The following is a 21,541-nucleotide window of genomic DNA, read 5'->3' as shown; positions in this document are numbered from 1 at the left end:
TGCAAGTGCCATCAGCTAAGCCGATAGCTGCCAAGAGAGGCAGAAAGCAAGAGTGCTGGAGAAAATATGATGGCAGAAGAAGACACCACCGGAGTTGTTGAGGCATGGGTTAGGAAGTAGACAACAAAACTGGCAGAGACTGCTGGGCCTGATCAGGCACCAGGAATGACAGAGAGGCTGGCACAGGTGAGTGGCAGCTGCTGGGCATGACAGACCAGATTGGCCAGTACCATAGCTGAGGCCATGTGGGCTTTGACTCAGGGAGGATGGGGCACTTATGAGAAAGTAGAAGAGACGCAGTAGGTAAGCCAAAGTAGTGAGTGGTCAGGATGAACAGAGACAGGGCAGGCCAGATGGCTCTTACTGTGTGTCCAATTTTCCAGCTGCGATCAAATAACCAAATTAAAATAAGTCCATTTAAGCCAAGATCAATTTTAATTCTATGCTTTGCTGGTAATACAGGATCATTAACTGTATCAATAATGCCCATGCTAAACCGATTTTGAAATGGGGGAAATCGTATCCTTTATTATTGGTCTGGATATGTTCAACAAAAAAGGAAAGGATGAAGGCAAAACCATGCAACTATTTTTTAAAAACTGATGCACATTAATAAGGTCTAGGGAATCTTGAGGAGATCCAACTGACAATGTTGAGATTTATGTAACTTTATGTTGCAAATTCATTTTCTAGGAATAATTTATTTCAACCGGTCATTTTAATCTTCCACTAAAGTATAAATTTAATTCAATGAAAATAACTACCATTTAAATATCAATACTAATATAATCTTTTTCTTTATACAAAACATAAAAAAATTATTTATGTATGTGTACATGTATGTGTCAAGACTGAAAATTAAACATGGGTTCAAGTCTTTGGCTAAGAACAAATAATTGGCAAATTCACAAGTTAGAATTTATAATTCCATTGTGAAGTTGACTAACTTGTTAGTGTAAATAAGATTGTCAGCATATAAAAAAGATAATCCTGTCTCAATTGTAGCTATAGAGTGTAAATCTTGTGTCAGTTCACATTTTTGTCAACAGATACTAATGACTACTGAAAGCAGGAGGTAATTAGAATGAAAATGGAAGTGTAAATATAACCCTAGTTGAGTAATATGCTCATTGTACTTCCTTAGTATGATGCTAGCAAATATTCAGTCTTTAAGTTGATCTGTGATATATTCAACTGTGTCATGGGAGCATAATTTTTTTTTTTGGGGGGGGGAGCATAATTTTTTAAATGGTTTGTCCAAAGTTTCTGTCAATCCATCCTAGCAACAGAGCCAAGTGTTAGAGTTATTGCTGCCTGAGTTACAACAGCTGCCCTGGGGAATCTTGTCCAAATAGCAAGTTAACTGCTATTCACAGTAATATCTGGTCTTTCCCACCCCCAAACATACACAAAAGATTTTTGTCATTCTTGGCATTGGGCAATAGCAGTAGCAAGACATGCCAGTAGAACTCTAAAGGCACAATGTCCTTCCACCTGTTTTATGCTGTAAGACAGACTTCCAAGTGCAAGGCGGTGTGGAGGGCTGTTTCCTTGAATGGCAGCTGAATGTGCCAGCAGGATCTTTGGCAGCAATGCCCGGGCACTGAAGCTGGGCATTCAGGAGAACTAAATGGAGAAAAGAAACTTGAACACACTGCTTCCTGGAACACTGAGAACCTGAATGGAAAATTAAGAAGTACCAGATTCTCTCTATTCTTACACCAGCCAAGGTCAGATTTCCAAGCTCCTATTTATTCTAATCTTTCCCCCAAAAAGTGCTATTGCAATTTATGAAGGTAATAAAAATGCTCTTTTTCCCTTTTAGAAAATAGTGTTACTTACTGTTGTATTATGCTCTTGCTTGAGAATTTTTTCCCCATCCTGAAGTAACAGTTTCACACCACAAATCAAGCAAAACCCTGGTGGAGAGGTTCAAGGAAGACATGTGACTTTTTCTACATCTCAACGGGACAGTGAGGGCTAGGTGAGGGCTCTGGATAGACCAGCTTGCTTGTTGACCCTCCAGTGATGTCTTGTTAACAGAAGGCTGGGAGTAAAGTCTGGCCTCTACCTGCTTGGCAGACAAAAATCTCATCACTCAGCAGGACACCTAGACTTAGGCAGGAATAACTGCTGCAGTAGAGCATTTATTGCCAGTAAAGAGGGTAAATCGATAGCAAAAGACCTAGGAGAAGTCACAGGCCTTTGTTAAATGGGTGATATTTTCTTGGTGCCCTCTGGAACCTAGTTTCAAATCTAGAATCCTGCCAGTTTAGGAAAATAATAACCACCGTCTGAGGGGGCAGGGGAGAATTTCTTTAGCTATTTTCAGTTTGTCAGGAAGCTTAAAGTAATTGTTTACTCAAAATCAAGCCTCAAGGATGATTTTTAGTTAGGAAAAAAAAAAGCAAAACTTTATTCCTTGGTTTCCTCTTGGGAAGATAAATTCATTATGATTTAACAAATGTGTTTGCTTATAAACAGATTCTTTCAAAACAGGGGTTTTTGTGGGGGAAATCATATTAAAAGGGGTTTTCCGAGAGGAAGAGATTAGGAATCACTGTCCCCGTGAAAACTGATTAAGGGAAGTAATTTTTCAAATTGTTTTCATTAAAAAATTGCAAACAGTAGCTAACTTTCCATTATACTCTGCATCTAATTCAATCAAAGTACTAAAGATTTTAGAGGATTGTTAGAGGACTGGCTGTGGGAAATTCCAGAGCAGCTGCCACCTGCAGAGACTTCCTTTACTGAGTGTCTCAGAGCCCAGACACTGCCTTATTTGCCAGAGCTGCAAGGAAATGGTAGAAATTCAGTAAAAGTAGGTCTTGCTTAAGCCAGGGAGACTTCTCATACAGTTGTGGATTCTTCAAAGTCATTTCACCAAAACAGAGTCAGAGCATGCACATAGACTTCCACAGATTCAAGAAATGTAAGCACCGATGTGTATTATTAGTCTTCCTATCATTTCATCAGCAAGAACAGAATCACTTGTTTTCAGCTGGTGCAAAAGCACATTTACTTATTAAATCATCAGGCATTGCTCATGTACCTTTCATATGCCGGGCTCTATGCTAAGTGCTAGAGGTATAAAGATGAAAAAGATTCGTGGTGCCACAGTCAGGATTGGCCAAAATTGACCTAGGTTGGTTATTCTGGGTTGTCTGAGCAACAAGCCAGCTGGGACCTGGGCTCTTCCCCTCTTCCCTGCAGGAGGGGTTGCCCCCAAACCTTTTGAGGGACCAGTTTCTCCCTTCCATAGCACTCAAGGTCCTCAGGTGCTGGACAGTCGGTTTTGCTAGGTGACTCCAGTTAAGAGCTTGTATCTAACCCCAGATCGGATGATACACAAGAAGTCGGATTATCTCCCAGCTGACTAAGACATTCTCACTCTTGCTCTATAAGGAGAACAGCAAGGGGGCAAGTTCTCGTCCCTGAAATGTCCACCCATGGCGTGTCCAGCAGAGAACCTTGGCCCATCTCTTCTCTTTTCTTGTTCATTCTTGCTTTGTAAATTTTTCCATTAAAGCCTATGAGATTTCATGGAATTCATCACAAATCCTGTTGCATGACATGTGATGAGCACGAAAGGATCCACCTTATACAATGCTTCCGAGCTTCTGTAAAACTACTTGGAACAATGCTGAAATCACCTGTTCCAGAACAAATCCTGTCCTATGACAAAAAGGATTTCATTTTCATTTCTGGTGGGGTCTCTGGCCAAGGGAGGGAGTGGGAAATATTTCAGGCTGTCTACTGCCCTTCCTAGCTGAGGAGTGCAGAAGTTGCTCAGGTGAAGTGCCTGTCTTAAACTTCCCTCAACTACTGTTTGTTTGGATAGATTGTATAGATGTTTGTATAGATATTTGTTTCATGTGTTCATTTGTTTAGTCACTTAATCAAAGCTGTTTTAAGACTTAAGAGAGATAATGGACTGAAAAGTACCTTCAAAAAGTATAAAGCTCTCTTCAGGTAACATCATTTAAATATCAAAGTTGTATTTGCTATAGATAGCAGTTCCATTTTCTTATTGTGTTTAAGCTAGGAACTTATTCTCCAGATGAAGGCTTATTATGAAGCCCAAAATATAAAATAGATATACATGAACCTGCTATGACTAAAGTCAGGTAGAGGGGTGGAATTCCAAGGATTCCAAGGAGCACCGTTTGAAAAGCACTACAAAAGATGAAGGGGCAAAAGATCATAGAAGTTTCTTTTAAAAATAAATCCCAACTGTTCTGTAGCTTGACTGTGGTGGTGAATACACAAACTTACACATGTGATAAAACTGCATAGAACAAAATATGCACATACACAAAAGTGTACATGTAAAACTGGTGAGATCTGAATAAGATCGGTCGATTGTATCAATGTCGATTTCCTGGTTGTGATGTTGTACTATAGCTTTGGAAGTTGTTACAGCCGGAGGAAACTGGGTGAAAGGTATACAGAATCTCCATTATTCCTTCCAACTGCATATGAATCTACAGTTACAATTTAGGGATTTGAAGACCAGACCAGGGACAAGGAAAGCCTCTTGCTCTGGTGCCAGGAGAGGGAGAGTCCAGGAGGGAGCAGGAGTCAGAGTGTGTATTGGAAGATGTGAACATACTTGGTTAGGGTGGAGAGGTACGAAATACGGTGCAGAGGAGGGGCTTTTACTGCCTCCCCCACTGTAATATCAACCTAAGGAGGCAGGGACTCTGACATCTTCTCCCGTGCCTATCTGTATCCCTAATGCTTAACACTTTGTACATGTAAATAATGATTTAATTAAAATTTTCTGTCTCTACTCCCAAATTATAAAAACCTAGAAGGGTATATTCTTGCTGGACCATAGCCTCAAGAAGAAAGGAAGGAAGCTGAAGATAGTGCTCTCATTCTTTCTGTCTGTCATACTTGCCACCTGTGTGGTCCTCTGTCAGGACCTAAGCCCTATGGAGACAGTAGCTCACAGAACTCCAGTCCCAGGGCCGCAAATGGTGGGCAAGATGGTACCACCCAGCTCAGGAAAGGCCTTCTTCATCCTTAAGCTTGGATGAGTGTGGAGGGGCTGGGGTTGGAGGGTACAACTATTATTCACTGGTCTAAATCTTACTGCTAAAATTAGACCTGAGTGCTGCATCTCCAAGCCTGGAGGGCCTGGTGTCCACAGGCCAAAGGTTGTTCTTCCCAGGGTCTGGGCAGTGGAAGCTGAGAGAACTGATTAATGAGCTCATCTAAATTTCAAAAGGTTGGAAGAGAATGTTGTTCCTCTCCACCTCCCCAGCCCACCCCACCCCACCCCACCCCCGAACTTTACAAAGGACCTTAACAAACAGCCCCCTCAAAGCTACAGAACCAATTTTTTTTTCATAACCAATTTTTTTACAGTCCTCTTCACTCCTCTCCTTCTCTTTGCTCCTTTTCCTCCTTTCTCTTGTTTTTCCATTTCTTCTCTCCCTTTCCCTTCCTCTCTATTTCTTTTTGTCCCTCCCTCTTTTTCTCCTGCTTTCCCAACTCTTCTTCCTCCTCCCTTGTAAAGAATGATACTTTGGAACTGAAAGTATATTTTAATGTTTATTGAAAGCAGTTGTTTCTTTTTCATAGTGTTTTCTGATCCTTCATAGAAAATGATTCTTCTATCCTAAGTTGACTTTCATAATAATTACCTGAAGACTAAAGGATCATATATATGTGAATTTAGTACATTAAAAGGAAAAATATATTTAAAGACTAACATTTAAGCATTCTGGCCTCTATTATTTTAAAATGAGAATTTGACTTGACGCCATTCATATTGGAATTCCTAAAATTACAACCATCATCTATGTTTTACAGGCTTCCCTTATCTATCCAGATATTTCCTGTTCCGATTTCTTTTTCCCCAGAGACCCATAACAATTTACTTATAGTTGGTTTGAGGTTTTATTGGGGAGGGAGAGGGGCAAGAAGGCTTTTTAAACTAACATGAATCTAAACTTTTGAGGAGAGGTGGAGGAAGGCATGAGATATCGGCCCTAACCTAGGCTGGCACATTTAATTTTGCCTAAGTTCACTTTAGAATGTAAATGTCTTCCCACTTAATTAATTTAAAATTAATTTCTCAAATTTGTTTTTCAGAACTCAGTGTGCCCATGTACAATTATGTATGCCACATTTGTGCACAACATCACCGTTCTCAAAACCCAAACCCACAGATCTGAGGCCAGCAATTCTAGTTAACCCTCACACAGGACTTCCCACATGCTACGCACTGTGGGAAGCTCTTTAAGTGTATCAACTCATTTAATCCTTCAACAACCTTACAAGGTAAGTGTCTTAGTCTGCTCTGGCTGCCATAACAAAATACCATAGACTGGCTTAAACAACAGACATTTACTTTTTCACAGTTCTAGAGACTGGAAGTCCAAAGATCAAGGTGCCAGCAGCAAGGTTGGTGTCTGGTGGGAGCTCTCCCCTTAGGTGGCAGGCAGCCACCTTCTCACTGTGCTCACATGGCCTTTCCTCTGTGCCTGTGCAGAGAGGGAAAGTGAACAAGCTTTCTGGTGTCTTTTCTTAAAAGACACTAATCCTGTCCAATCAGGGCCCCACCCTTAGGACTTCATTTAACCTTAATTACGTCCTTAGAGGCCCCATGTCTAAACACAACCACTCTGGGGGTTAGGACTTCAGTATGTGAATTTGGGGGGAACACAAACATGCAATCCATAATAGTAGGTAATGTTCTCCCCATTTTTCAGATAAGCAAACTGAGGTTCAGACAGGTTGAGTAATTTGCCCAAGGTCACCAAGGTAGTAAAAGGCAACACTGGGATCTGAACTTCAGCATCATGCTCTTAACCACTGTGCTGTGCTGTCTCTCATCACCTAGCATGAGTCTTAATATAACACCTAACAACCCGTCAACATCATCAACATCTAATAACCCCAACCCCTAGTAGAACTTTAAACCTGTCCTGTAGTGGCCAGAGCTTTGCCATGCCTTTTTTAAAAGTTTCCCTGGGGCTTCCCTGGTGGCACAGTGGTTGGGAGTCTGCCTGCCAATGCGGGGGACGCAGGTTCGAGCCCTGGTCTGGGAGGATCCCACATGCCGCGGAGCAGCTAGGCCCGTGAGCCACAACTGCTGAGCCTGTGCGTCTGGAGCTTGTGCTCCGCAACAGGAGAGGCCGCGACGGTGAGAGGCCCGCGCACCGCGATGAAGAATGGCCCCCGCTGGCCGCAACTGGAGAGAGCCCTCGCACAGAAACAAAGACCCAACACAGCCAAAAATAAATAAATAAATAAATAAATAAATAAATAAATTTCTATTAAAAAAACACACATTCTACTGCAAAATATACTACAAAATTAAAAAAAAAAAAAAAGTTTCCCTGAAGGGAAACAATCACTCACTATTGTCATTTTATCAGAAATAGATTTCTATATTATCAAATTTAGAGAAATAACATGTAGTTACTACAATCTGGTTCTTTGGAATGCTTATACATCTTAGTGAAATATCTTGTGAAAACTTCCTTTGTCTATACTTATACCCTAATGGCTATAAAAATAACCAGTAGTAATATTTAAAAGGCACTATTACTTTTTTTTTTTTTTAATTTATTTATGGCTGTGTTGGGTCTTTGTTGCTGTGCGCAGGCTTTCTCCAGTTGCAGTGAGTGGGGTCTACTCTTTGTTGTGGTGTGCGGGCTTCTCATTGCAGTGGCTTTTCTTGTTGTGGAGCACGGGCTCTAGGCTCTTGGGCTCAGTAGTTGTGGCTTGCGGGCTCTAGAGCGCAGGCTCAGTAATTGTGGCCCACGGGCTTAGTTGCTCCGTGGCATGTGGGATCTTCCCAGACCAGGGCTCAAACCCGTGTCCCCTGCGTTGGCAGGCGGATTGTTAACCACTGTGCCACCAGGGAAGTCCCAAAAGGCACTATTACTTTTTAAGAACTTAAAGCTTTTTTTTTTTTTTTTTTCTTAAAGCTTTTTAATCCAGATTTCTGCACAGGAAACTGGAGCGTTGTAATGTGGTGAGACTACTCTGACAATTCTTACCAGTCAGTGAAGAAACTGTTTTGTACCAACTTACAGAATTTGCTATGTTCAAATCAAATATATATTGAGGGGAATCTGGTTATCTGATTGGCAACAGTCCTAGGATTTTTAATGGAAGTTGGGAGGGAGAAACACAATGCATTGGATAAAAGCAAAGATTCTAATAGAATCCCGACTCTGCTGTGTCCTTGAGCAAGTCACTCAGTTTCACTTTCCTCATTTGTAAAACGAAGCTAATAGTAGCTTTTACCTTACATGAGGATTAAGTGAGAGAATCCATAAATGTAAATTATATAGTGTCTGGCTCACTAAAAAGTCAATTTTCCCCACGTTATTGAGATATAATGGACATATAACATTGTATAAGTTTACTGTGTATAACATGATTTGATATATGTATATATTGCAAAATGATTACCACAAGGTTAGTTGACACATGCACGACCTCACATGGTTACAATTGTGTGTCTGTGTGTGTGTGGTAAGAACTTTAAAAATCTACTCTCTTAGCAACTTTCAAGTATACAATAAAGTATTGTTAACTATAATCACCATGCTGTACATTACATCCCCAGAATGTATTCCTCTTATAAATGGACGTTTGTACCCTTTGACCACCTTCTTCCATTTCTCCTCCACCACCAATCTACTCTGTTTCTATGAGATTGTTTTTTTTTTATTCTACATATAAGTGAGATCATACAGTATTTGTCTTTGACTTATTTCACTTAGCACAATGACCTCAAAAAATGAACTTCTTTTACATTGTAAACTTCTAAAAAGAATGTTTTATACCTTTTTTTTAATTCCCCAAAGCCCCTAGCAGGAGGGGACATAGTGGATGTTAAATGAAAGAATGATAAATGTCTTGAGAGCTCCATGTCCCACAAAGACCATACGCAGTATTACTAGTTTCACCAGGAAATGGTGGAAGCCTCCCACTGAGGTGAAGCAGGGCCTTACACAGGCAAGAGCATCGCTAGACCGCAAGCCTTGCTCTTAAACAGCGCCGCGCACCTCAGCCTCAGGGGAGAATTGAGGAGGAGCTCTTGCTTGGTTTCCATGGTAAACAGGTTCTCACCTGTGTAGTTCTTCGGAATGTTTTGACATAAATGTGCATATGTGTTCAGTCTTTTTTGGAAAAGACATTGTGATATGGGGGATTTGTTTTCAGAATCTACTTGAAACTAGTTATTTCAGTTATTAGAGTGAATTAAAACTATTAAGCACTACTAAAATATATTTTGGCCAGCTGAGCCTAATTTTAGATTGTTAGTATTGATACCCATCAGCACAGTTATCACCCCCACAGACACTATAGCATCTGTTTGCTTCTGTTAATATGGTTGGGAACTTTTGTTTTGTGACTTGGAGAGCAGACCCAAGTGCAGCTGCCGGCACGGCTAAGAATTATGAAGGTTGGAGGGATGGTACAGATTGTCTCCTCCTTAAAACCTTGAACTTGGTTTTAAACCCCAGGGGTTAGATAAATGAAGGCCAGAAATTGGGAAAACTATTCACAAGAAACATTTATGATTCTCAGTCCAAAGCACCGTAGAATCAGATCCCAGGTGCCAAAGTGGAGCACAGAGCTGGAGGGAAGAGGCCATTTTCCCTGCTTTCTCATGAAATCTCACTCTGCTCTGACAACCCAAAGGCTGGCTGGCTTGGCAGCACTGGGAGAGATTGTGGACTTGGCACCATCAGTGCTGCTTTCATGATGGGCAGTGACAGCACTGATGCTTTCCAAGTGGTCCTGCAGGAAGCAGACCTGGTGGAGCCAGTGCAGAAGAGAAAGGACCAGGTGGGCCTATGTGGTTACAGCAGCCGATTTGTAAGCACGAATGACACATCCTGTTGGGGACGCCCAGAAATAGCTGCAGGACACTGAGGTCAAGCTAAGATCCTGTTGTTACCTTTGTAATTTGGACATCAAAGGAAACATAACCTGATTTTACATAGTTTGGGAGACCTAGACAAGCTGTAACTAAACTGTTATTGCAATCAATGGACTACTTTATAAGTGACTGAATTTCACAGAATAATTGGTGGCTTACACTAAAATGAGATTGGTGACTTACAATAAAACAAGGAGATTATAGTCATTTCCAAAATGTTTATGAATTGGAAAGACTGAGACACAGGCAAAAAATCTGAATTAGGTTAAGCAAAAAGAGAAAAATACAGAGCTTAGAAAGAATGAGACTTGCTTCATGAATAGCTTTTTACCACAAGTTCCAGCATTTCATTTCAAGAAGACCTCAGAAGTAGAAATATGGATGGAGGCTGGACTGAGCACTTGTCTTGGGCATTTGCATGCCACTCTATTTAAGATTGAGAAAGTGTCAGTTGTTCCCATTAAAGGATGAGGGGTTGATGGACATGGGTACCTTTGTTACCACTGCTGACCCCAGGGCATCCTTAGCTTTTGAGCCACTTCCAAACCAGCCTTGTCAACTACTACAGGACACATGGCATTGGCTTCCTCTCCTCCAGGTGGGAGCCACCTGGCGTACAGACGATGGATCCAGTGCTGTGGGAGGCGTGGCTACAGCAGTAGAAGTCTGGTCCCACAGAACCTCCCCACACTTCCCGTTGACTGGCATCCCATTATGGGTTCCAACGAGGAACACCTTCTAGCAAACTCTGTTGTTAGAACAGCTTCCCTGAGAACAGGAACCGGGGAAGCACTCAGTGGCAGCCCCGCTTTACCATCTCATATTGTCTATTTCCCTCCAGCAACTAAGCTTTAACTGCTTATCCTTCAGCTCTTAGCTAGTAAGTCACTTCCTCAGAGAAGCCTTCCCTGACCAGGTTAGGGCTTTTGTTGCCCTCTTCTTCATAATTAATTAGTACTGACATAATTGTGTATTTAATTACTTCAGATAATATGAGCAGGGATCGTGGCCATATTGTTCACTGATGGACCCTCAGTGCCTGGCACATAGTAAATAAAAAATATTTGTTGCATGAATGAATGTTAGTGTCACCTGCAAGGCTTTTCCTACATGGCTTAAGGCTGCCCCACTCCTACTATTTATGTTATTTATTTATTTATTTATTTATTTATTTATTTAACTTTATTTTTGGCTGCATTGGGTCTTCATTGCTGCGCGCGGGCTTTTCTCTAGTTGTGGTGAGTGAGGGCTACTCTTTGTTGCGATGCGTGGGCTTCTCATTGCGGTGGCTTCTCTTGTTTCGGAGCACGGGCTCTAGGGGTGCAGGCTTCAGTAGTTGCAGCACGCGGGCTCAGTAGTTGTGGCACATGGGCCCTAGAGCACACGGTCTTCAGTAGTTGTGGCGCGGGGTCTAAGTAGTTGCAGCGCAAGGGCTCTAGGGCATGTGGGCTTCAGTAGTTGTGGCGCACGGGCTTAGTTGCTCTGCGGCATGTGGGATCTTCCCGGACCAGGGCTCGAACCCGTGTCCCCTGCATTGGCAGGCAGATTCTCAACCACTACGCCACCAGGGCAGTCCTAATTATTTATTTTTAATATTAGATAAGCAAAATGTGAATACATGCTCATTGTAAAAAAAAAAAGCTAAATGACACATATACATACATATGAATGTTATGGTCTTATATATGTAAATTATGCCACAGTAAAGCTATTTTTAAAAAGCTATCATTCTCCTTCACAATTCCATACCAACCCAGCCCCATTCTTTTTCCCAGTCATAAAATCACTGTTCACAGTTTCATGTGTAAACTTCCAGATCTTTTTCTGTGTGTTTTCATACATACATGTATCTTCATACATACGTGTAGTTTCATACACATATATTCATATAGATATTCATATTTTCATGTATATATATATCTAGAGTATTTTAGTCAGAGTTGAAAATACTCTGCAGGAGCCATGCTAGCTATTGCAGAGGGAATTTAATCAGGTGATGGAAGAGTTGAGAGGTCAGAGAACAGCAGGAAGCTACTATCAACCCTGGGGCTAGAGGGATGAAGGGAGAAGGCAGTGTTACTGGAGCCCTGATTCTGAGGCCTCTTGGAAGAATCTGGAACCGTGGCAGCACTTCCAGGATAAATCAGGAACCATGGAGAGAGGGTTGTACAGCAGGCTCGGGAGACATGGGCAAGATGCTGCCAGACACCATCTAAAACAGAGGGAAGGGGAGGAAATAACCCGGCTTCTCCCCTCCTCTCATTTCCCAGTGTTCCATTGCTGGCTCTGTTTGGCGAGGTCTGTAAGGAAGCCTGGGACAAGTAGCTCCCAGGGATGCAAAACCCAAGATTGAGGATGGTAGAAAATAGATCTGAGAGCAAACAGACAAAAGACCAGCATACATAGCTTAAAATAAAATACATAAATAGCGTGATGGCATATGCAGTGTTCTAAATTTATCACATCATTTTTATAGGGATAAAACCTGGATAAAATGAATATTGAGAGCAGGCTTGACCCACAAAATCAAGGATACAGCAGTAGTGCACAGAGGTAAGCAGCAGAAGACAGACGTGTTACAGGAGAAATGCACTCCCAGCTAAAGGAAAGACCTGTCACAAAACAGCAGCTACAAGGACAGGTGTCGGTGTGGGTCTTGTTCCGAGGTAACCAGGTCTGACCTGCTCTTCAGAGAGTGGGAAGAGGGCAGGATTATGGGCTGTGCATTGCTCACGAGTAGGCTCAAAGACTCAGATTTCACAGCCTGAAGGGAACTTAGGTCTCCCATCTCAACTCATAACTGCTACAAAATAAGGAACCGAAAAGCAGAGAAGTGAAGTGATAGGCCCAAGCAGCCCAAAGGACCACACGCCTATTTTTTGTCATTTTGGGGTTTTGGGGGCATGATGGGGGAGGTGTTGAGGGACAGTTTAGCACCCATGCCTCCTCTTCCTGCTGTGTCACTGAGCAGCCCAGCAGAGAAGGTCTGATGAAAAACAAGGGGCCACAGAAGCAATTGCTCCAGTATGACCTGCTTTGTAAACAATGCTAGGCACTGGCATGTCTTATGAAGGAATTCACCAAAAAAAAGATCTTTTCCTTAGAAACTCCTCTAGCCTCCAAAGTCTGGTTTTAATTGCTTTTGGCAAAATTTTGGAACCTTTAGTCTGTTCCAGGCCCTGGGCTAGATGGATGAATCTAGATGCAATAATGAATAAGCCATATACTTCTAGGAGTTCTAAGTCTCATAGGGAATCAGAAGTGGATAAAAATGATTATGATATGATCTGATAAATATAATAATATCTGTAGCACAGAAGAGGAAGTGAATAATTGTTGAGGGAGGGGAGCCCAGGGAGGTAGACAGAGAAGGCTTCACAAAGGTGACATCAGAGAAGGTGTAGAAGCAAGAATAGGAGCACTTCAGACCTCCAACTCCAACTTTAAAATAACAGCAGTAAGTCAACCTTCCCTGAAACACCACTGTTATTCCTGAAGGATTCACAAAGCAACGGTTCTTGCCCCCACTGACCTCTCATTACGTAATGGAAACCATACACCTTCATATACCATTTATGAAAGTAGATGATAGATAAAATGACTCCACTGGCACCATCAGCCAGGGCCAGCAGGGTCAGATTGACCTCCACAGACTCTGTGTGCCGAAAAGTTGATGCTGCTGCCCACATGTAACTGAATGCCTTCAGTCAAATGCCTGTAAGGAAGTCCAGCAAAGTTCTGACTTTTCCTACAATAACACCTTTTATACGTTTTTGAAAATATCTAATAGCCACTTACTAGCATAAAAGATTTTTTTCATTATTTTGGTGCCTCTGCCTTGCTGGTGCCCCAACATGTGTCTGGCCTGCCTGTGGGAGATCCTGCCTGCGGAGGCAGCCCTCTTCCACTCCGAGACAGCCCAGGTGAGGCTGGCCTCAGCAAATCCACATCTCTGTTCTCAACCAAGTGGACATAAAGCTGTTCGTTCAATTCCTCACATAGCACATGCGTTATGATTTAGTTCTTCATCCCTTTCTGTCGTTAAATACTCACCTTGCAACTCAGGAAGGCCATCTGAAGGCCCAGTGGTCTGGTTAACCAGAAAGAAAGGCTGATGTGAGAAGCGATTAGCAGCTCTTAGCAGTTCACAGCCGTAGGAAGACTGTGTTACAGTGAAGCATTTATAAGCACAGGCTTTTGAAACAGACATGACTGGGTTCAACACTTGCTCTTTCACTTCACCATGTGATCTTGGGCAGGTTACTTTACACTGGCAAGCCCAAGTTTTATCTTCTATAAAATGTGCTTAATAATAGCACCTGCCTCATGAGGTCATTCTTTCAACAAATATTTAGTATGCTCCTACTCTGTGCCAGGCACTATGCTTGAAGAGGGAGATTCAGCAGTGAACAAACAAAAATCCCTGCCCTAGAGCTTACACTCTAGTGGAAGAAGACAGACAACACAAATAAATAAATAGATTATATATTATGTTAGAAAGGAAAGGGACATTGGGAGGGTTGTCGTCTTTGATGGAGTGACCAGAAGAGCCTGAGTGAGGCGGGGACTCGGTGGATGCAGGAGAGCAGCAGGTGGACATTTGAGGGGCAGCCTTCCAGCCAAAGGGAACAGCTGAGCAGAGGCCCTGAGGCCGGAGCAGGCCTAGCATTTTTTTTTTTTTTTAACATTTTTATTGGAGGCCTAGCATATTTGAGGAACAGAGAGTCCGGCTGGAACCAACTGAGGGTGGGGACAGAGGACAGAAGTGAGGTCAGAGAGTACGAGAGCAGAGGAGTGGCATGTGCTGACTCACATTTGAAGAGGATCCCTGGGCTGCTGGGGTGAGAAGGACTTAGGAGGGCAGGGGCGGAAGCTGGGAAACCAGCTAGGAAACTCTCGCAGTGATCCAGGAGAGAGGTGAGCATGGTCCGTCCTCACCTTGGCGCCTGACCCCAGCCAGCTCTGGGTAAGGATGTGATTCCACACACGCACATCTGGCAAGGGAAGAGCTCAGCTTTGTTCTCTTTTCTGCATCTTTCTTAGCCAGTCCGTCTAGTGCCCTCATCATCATCTTCCTTAATCATCCTGCTCTCAGTCTTCTTCCCCTCGTCTTCTCTCTCTCCCTCCTCCTCACTCTGCTGTCTGCCTTTTTTCATGCTTATGAATGGTCTGTTTTTCCAGGGCACAATTTGGGGGGCATTGTTCTGGGTCTTGGGGAGAGAGCAGTGTGCCTCTTGGCCTGTGGGTTCCATGGGGCACATGAGAAGGATAAGGGAACAAAGATGGGGTGATAGGCACTTAAGGTGCCCAAAGAGACAGCTCTGCCATGAAGGTTATACCAATGCCACAGGCAGAGCTTTTGTTGCCTGGTCAGAGTTCAGCCAGGAAAAAAGAAGCTTCTGAGTGTTTTAGGTAATTCCTAAAATGCTTATAATTCAGGGAGTTAGAGGCTGACACCACCATTGGATAGACCAAGAGAACAAAGATCAAAAGGCCATTTTCAGGAAATCAGGAAGTATGGGGGTTATAGAGAAACCACCACCAATAACCTCATAGCCTTCAGCACCAAAGCCAGTGATTCTCAGAAGGAACTTCATTGATACTAGCCACCAACTTGGTGTCAAATACTAGGTAGGTCGTCACCGTGGGCAGGAGGGGTTTTCCCAGAAGCCATTTCGACGGTGGGACTAATAGCCATGACTTAACTATACATAGAATTGTCTGAAAATTACATATCCCACTAAAGCTAAGCTCGATGTGTCCCCAACTCAACTTCCTCTTAGTCAGAGCCTCAGGATGCCCATGGCTACTCTAATCCCCCCGATACGGTGACAGAAGGAAAGTCAGAGTGGATAGAGACAGGGCCTTTAATTGTGATTTAAAATATCTTATTTTTGCTAATTTTATAAAAGCATATGACCCTGTGCACATGTTGCTAAGGATCCTCCCAGGGCCCTGGAAGGTGTGCCGCAAGTGACACTCCCAAAGCTTCAGCTTCTCGTGGAGAATCTGCCTCTGCCTAGAACAGAAGGAATTTACCTTCACTGGCCAGAGAGCTGACCATAGGAAGGGGCTTCAGACCAGTGTGAAGGATTTCCTTGGGTGTTGTTTGTAGCAGTGATGTTTTATTCAGCTTGAGAGTTGCTAATACCACTACTAGATGATTTATTAAATTAATACAAATTTGAATTAGTAGATAATGAGCCAGTTTATGTAGCCTTTATACTCAGACCTCTGAATCACTCCCTTTTTGTCAACAGGCCCCTAGCTTGCCCATTCAACAAAAATTTATAGAGGGCATCCTCTGTGCAGGCGCTGTGCTAAGCTCACCATGATGAGGAAAGTAAACATGAGGCCCCTGCCTTTATGAGGCCCTCAGGGGAAGAGACAAATAATCAAATAATCATCCAAGTCTCTAATTACAGGACTAAAGAGGAAACGTTCAGGGTCCTACTGAGAGTGTAGGTTGAGGAAGCCTAGTCTAGTGGAGGTGACAGGAAAGACTGAAGGATTCCTTCTTTCAACAGTTATTTTCCGGTGCCTACTCTTTGCACACACAGTGCTAGGGTCCCGGATAATGGTGAGCAAAAACTGCAGCATCCCTGCCCCCCTAGAGCTCTCTCCTGGAGGAGGCATTTTTACAGAATCAGATTGCATCTGTCTGTAAATGACCACCTGATGATGGCCTCCACGAAGGGGTGATGCAGGTGAATACGTGGGCATGTGTGCTGAGGGTTGGTGCAGTAGGACAGGCTTTTTGAAGGGGCCACAGTGCACTGAGAACCAGAGGCAGAGTTAACTGATGGGTGAGACGGGCTTAAGGGCTTAAGGTGGAAGGTGGAAGGGCTTAAGGACAGTCTTCTAGGCAAAAGGAAGTGCAGGAGAAAAGGCCCAGGGACAGGAGGACATAGGGAAAGAAAAAGACAAAAAGAGGCCAGCATGGCTAGGGCATCTCCAGGGGAGGGCAGGATAGAGTATGCTTACATGTGGCTGGAAAGACAGGAACAGACCCGTGTGCCTAACACAGCTGGGAGCCAACAACAAAATAAATGAACAAATAAATAAAACCAAACAAAAACAAACATGTAGATACAGAGAACAGAGCAGAAGGGAAGAGGGGAAAGGGTGGGGGAAGATGAAATAGGTAAAGGGGATCATCGTATGGTGACAGATGGAAACTAAATCTTCGTGGTGAGCACACTGTGGTGTATACAGAAGTAGAAAAATAATGTTGTACATGTGAAACTTATGTAATGATATAAACCAATGTTACCTCAATAAAAAAAATTTTTAAACCTTAAAAATAAATAATGAATTAATAAATTAATCAGAAGAGGGGACTTCCCTGGTGGTGCAGTGGTTAAGAATCTGCCTGCCAATGCAGGGGACACGGAGTCGAGCCCTGGTCTGGGAAGATCCCACATACCATGGAGAAACTAAGCCCATGAGCCACAACTACTGAGCCTGTGCTCTAGAGCCTGTGAGCCACAACTACTGAAGCCTGAGCACCTAGAGCCCATGCTCAGCAACAAGAGAAGCCACCCCAGTGAGAAGCCTGTGCACCGCAACGAAGAGTAGACCCCGCTCACTGCAACTAGAGAAAGCCCACTCACAGCAATGAAGACCCAATGCAGCCAAACAAAAAAGAAAAATTAAAATTAATTAATTGATTAATTAATTTTAAAAAATTAATCAGAAGATTCTGAGGAATGGAGAGACATGGCCCAATTGGCACTTACAAGGATCTCTCTGGCTGCAGTGAGAATATTGGATTACGAGGGATGCTTTGGCAGTAGCTGCATCTTAATTACGTCCCCCTTTCTCACTTTCCTTTCCGGTAGCAGCGGAGATTTAAATAAATGCATGCCTGATACGCAGTTAAAAGCTCCCCAACAATGAAGGGCTGTGTAGCCTGGAGAAGAGTACACTGTCTTCAGTCAGGCACATTAGATCTCCCCTCCACCTCCAGTCAGCTGGTGGCACTGGACAAGTCACTCACCCTCTCTGAAACCCACTCTCCACCTAGTCTATAAAGTGGAAGAACAATGCCTACTCCACCAAGTTGCATGAGTAATAGAAAAAGTGTCTACAAATTACCTGGCCTTTGGCAGAACTCAGGACATACCAGCTGTTATTAGAAGTAATTGCAAGATGGTCAAGCTAGTCAGAGGAAGATTTCTAACCAAAAGTTATACTAGTGAAAGCCCTGGGAATAGATTACAATCTCTCCTGTTGAAAATATATAAATATATGCAATATTATACATTTACTTAAATACTACATTTTTAATAGAGGGCTGTCTAATAAAATCTTCCTAACACTGGTATGTTAAAACAAGTCTATATTACTTATGCAGTTAAAATATATGTCTATACAGTAAAGTTTAAAAGCTTCTCAGTAAATTATATTGTACATGAACTGACTTATCTCTGGTCTTTTCCTGTATGCAGTTGTTTTCTAGAGAAACTGAACTCATTTGTTAGCCTGTCCATCCCCCAGACTGAACAACATTAGCTTCTCAAGAAAGATTTTATTTATCTGTTTCTCCAGAGCCTCCTAGAGAGCCTAGCACTCAGTAGTAGGTGCTCAGTAAATACTTGCAGAATGGAAAAATAAAGAAAGAATTAATAAATTTAACTTATGAGTCTGGCAACAATATCTTATGAACCAAAATCAAGATACATTTGTCTGGTCTACACAATATGAGTGTCTTAGAGAGAACTTGGCATGGAATATTTGATATCCAAACTGTCCTGGAAATTTCAGGATGTATTATGTGATCAGATATACCTCAAATAGCTGCATCTGTTTTAACTGAGCTACAACAAGTAGCTATAACAAGTTCCACTGTGAGCCTGTGTTCTACTTTTTTTGCAGCATAAAAATTGTTCCAAGTCCTTTGTTCATAGTAGAAGGAACAATCTAGAAGATTTTAAAGGATGTCTGTTTAACCATTAACACAAGGACTCAGGATCTGCTTTTCTCTTACCTTGCTCACTATAATTAATTAGTTGCCCTGATCAAAACATTTCTGTCACACACACACAAAAAAGCAAGTGAAACAGCGATACATTTGGTTTGCTAAGCACAGCTGAAGCTAGCTCAACAGAGTGTCAATTCAAAAGAGGGAAATAAAATATGCAGCAAAGCAGGGAGACAGGGAACAAAGAATCCAGTATAACAATTAACAGGAGAGCTAAACCAACATTCAGAACGCCATCAGGAAGGTAAAAAGCCTCAAGTGTCTAGAAAAGAGATAAACTGGAGGGGAAATGCTGAGAGGACCTGGAAGGACCAATTTAAATCAATGAAGAAATTTAGGACTTTGTTTTAAAGGAGTATTTTTTAAAGTCAGGTTTATTGAAGTATAATTTGTATACAATAAAATTCACCCTCTTAGTGTATAGTTCTGTGAGTTTTAAACCTCACATACAGTTGTGTAGTTACCATCACAATCAAGATATAGAACAGTTTCCCCTTTTTAATCGACTGCTGGCTCACCCTTAGCTCCTAGCAACCACTATCCTGTGTTCTGCCCCTCTAGTTGTGCCTGCTTTAAAGGAGTTTAATAACAGAACTTAAAATGGGGGGGGGGGGGAAGGGAACTGAGATTTTTTTTTCCCTACACCCACTCACTTTCTATACCCTTCAATAGGTGAACTTATATTTATTTAGTATCTATTATTTGCCAAAGATTTTACATATATCATCTTTCATTTTTACAGCTTGTCCATGAAGGAAGTTATCCCCATTTCCCAGATGGGAGGTTAGAGTCAAAGTGGTGCCAAGCTGGAGAAAAAAAAAAAAAAGGGGTGCCAAGCTAGTAACAGGCAGAGCCAAGATTCAAAATCAAAGTTGACCAAAAAATGACACCACGGCTTATCTCTGGGTGTTAGATTATAGCTGATTTGAACTTTCTTCTTTGTACATTGTTTGTATTATCAAAGTTTTCAACAATGAGCTTATATTATTTATTATTTTCGTAACTAGTACATATACTTTCATAAGTGTATGTGTGTGTGTGTGTGTGTATACACACACACGCACACACACACACACACACACACATACTATATAAATACATACATACATACAGGGTCTGATTCTCTTTGCTGAGCAAAAAGGAGAAAGGTAGGAAAAACAGTTTAAAAGAGGGTAAATGAAAGTCTCCACTTAACAACTGGCACTCAGGACTGAGAACCCAGAATCAAATTTACCAAAAGAACCAGAGCACAGATTTGCTCTGCCTCTAGATCTTATCAGAGTCTAACTTCTCTACCTTTAAAAAGTTCTGTAGAACAAACGCTCTCCCAAAGTGCTGAAGATAAGCCCTGGAGGCCTGTAAAAACCCATTAGGTTACTCAGACAAAAGACAGTCCTCCTAAGCATCTTGCTGCTTCATCTCCACAAGACCCGGTAGGAACAAGCTAACCATCCTGGTCCAGTGAGTGCACAGCAGCATTTCACCACTCCTGGAGAGGCAGGAAAGTGAATAACTTAAGGCCAAGGCTAAAGGAAACACAGAGCACCTTTTATTGTGGAGGAGGGGAATTATATTTTAATATGTCTATATTGGGAGAATATTACCCATCACAGCACTGCAAGGAGACTCATGAGGGCATCCTCTGGCCTTTAGGCAGAATCCAATTATTGCTTGTTTCAAAAATATTTGAGAGATCTTACAAAAACATATAAAGTACAATATTTTTTAAAAAATAGATTGGGTACCGGAACTAGGTACCCAAATGGAAAAACAATGGACCTTGACCCCCTACCTCACGTGATACACAGTTAATTCAAGAGGGAATCACAGCCCTAAATGTAAAAGTGAAAACTCTAAAGCTTCTGGAAAAAGATAGAGGAGAATATCTTCACAACTTGGAATAGCAAAGTTTTCTTAGACAGGATAAGCAATAACCATTGAAAAATTGATAGATTATACCAAAATTTTGAACTTTTGCTCATAAAAAGACTGTTAATGAAATACAAAAGAAATATATCATAGACTAATATAAAATATTTGCAAGACATATATCTGACAAAGAATTAGTATCTAAAATATGTAAAGAACTCCTACACCTCAAAAATTTGAAAAACCAAACAACTCAATTTGGATTGACTTAAATAGACACATCACAATGGAAGATACACTAATGGCCTATAAGCCATTTAAAAGATACTCAGTATCATTAATTATCAGGGAAATACAAGTTAAAGCCACAGTGAGATATTACTACTTGCATGAATAGCTAAAATAAATAATAATTTGAAAAAAGCAGACTGACAATACTAAATGTTGGGAGAACATAGAACAACCTGAACTCTCATACAGTGGTGATAGTATAATCACTTTGGGAAAAGGATTGACAGTTTCCTATGAAATTAAACATGCATCTACTCTATGACCCAGCAATTCCACTCCTAGGTATGTAGCCAACAGTTGCGAAAGCATTTCCCCAAAGAGACTTAAAAACATTCACAGCAGCTATAATTGTTAAGCAAACTGAGGTGTATTCATACAATGGAATACTAATCAGCAGTATAAAGAAACAAATGCTGGAACACATAAAAATGTGGATGAATCTTTAAACATTATGCTGAGTGAAAAAAAGATTTATATAAGAG

The sequence above is a fragment of the Balaenoptera acutorostrata genome, chromosome 7 (assembly GCF_949987535.1).
Source record: "Balaenoptera acutorostrata chromosome 7, mBalAcu1.1, whole genome shotgun sequence".
Lineage (NCBI taxonomy): Eukaryota > Metazoa > Chordata > Mammalia > Artiodactyla > Balaenopteridae > Balaenoptera > Balaenoptera acutorostrata.
Note: the sequence above shows the minus strand (reverse complement) of the source record.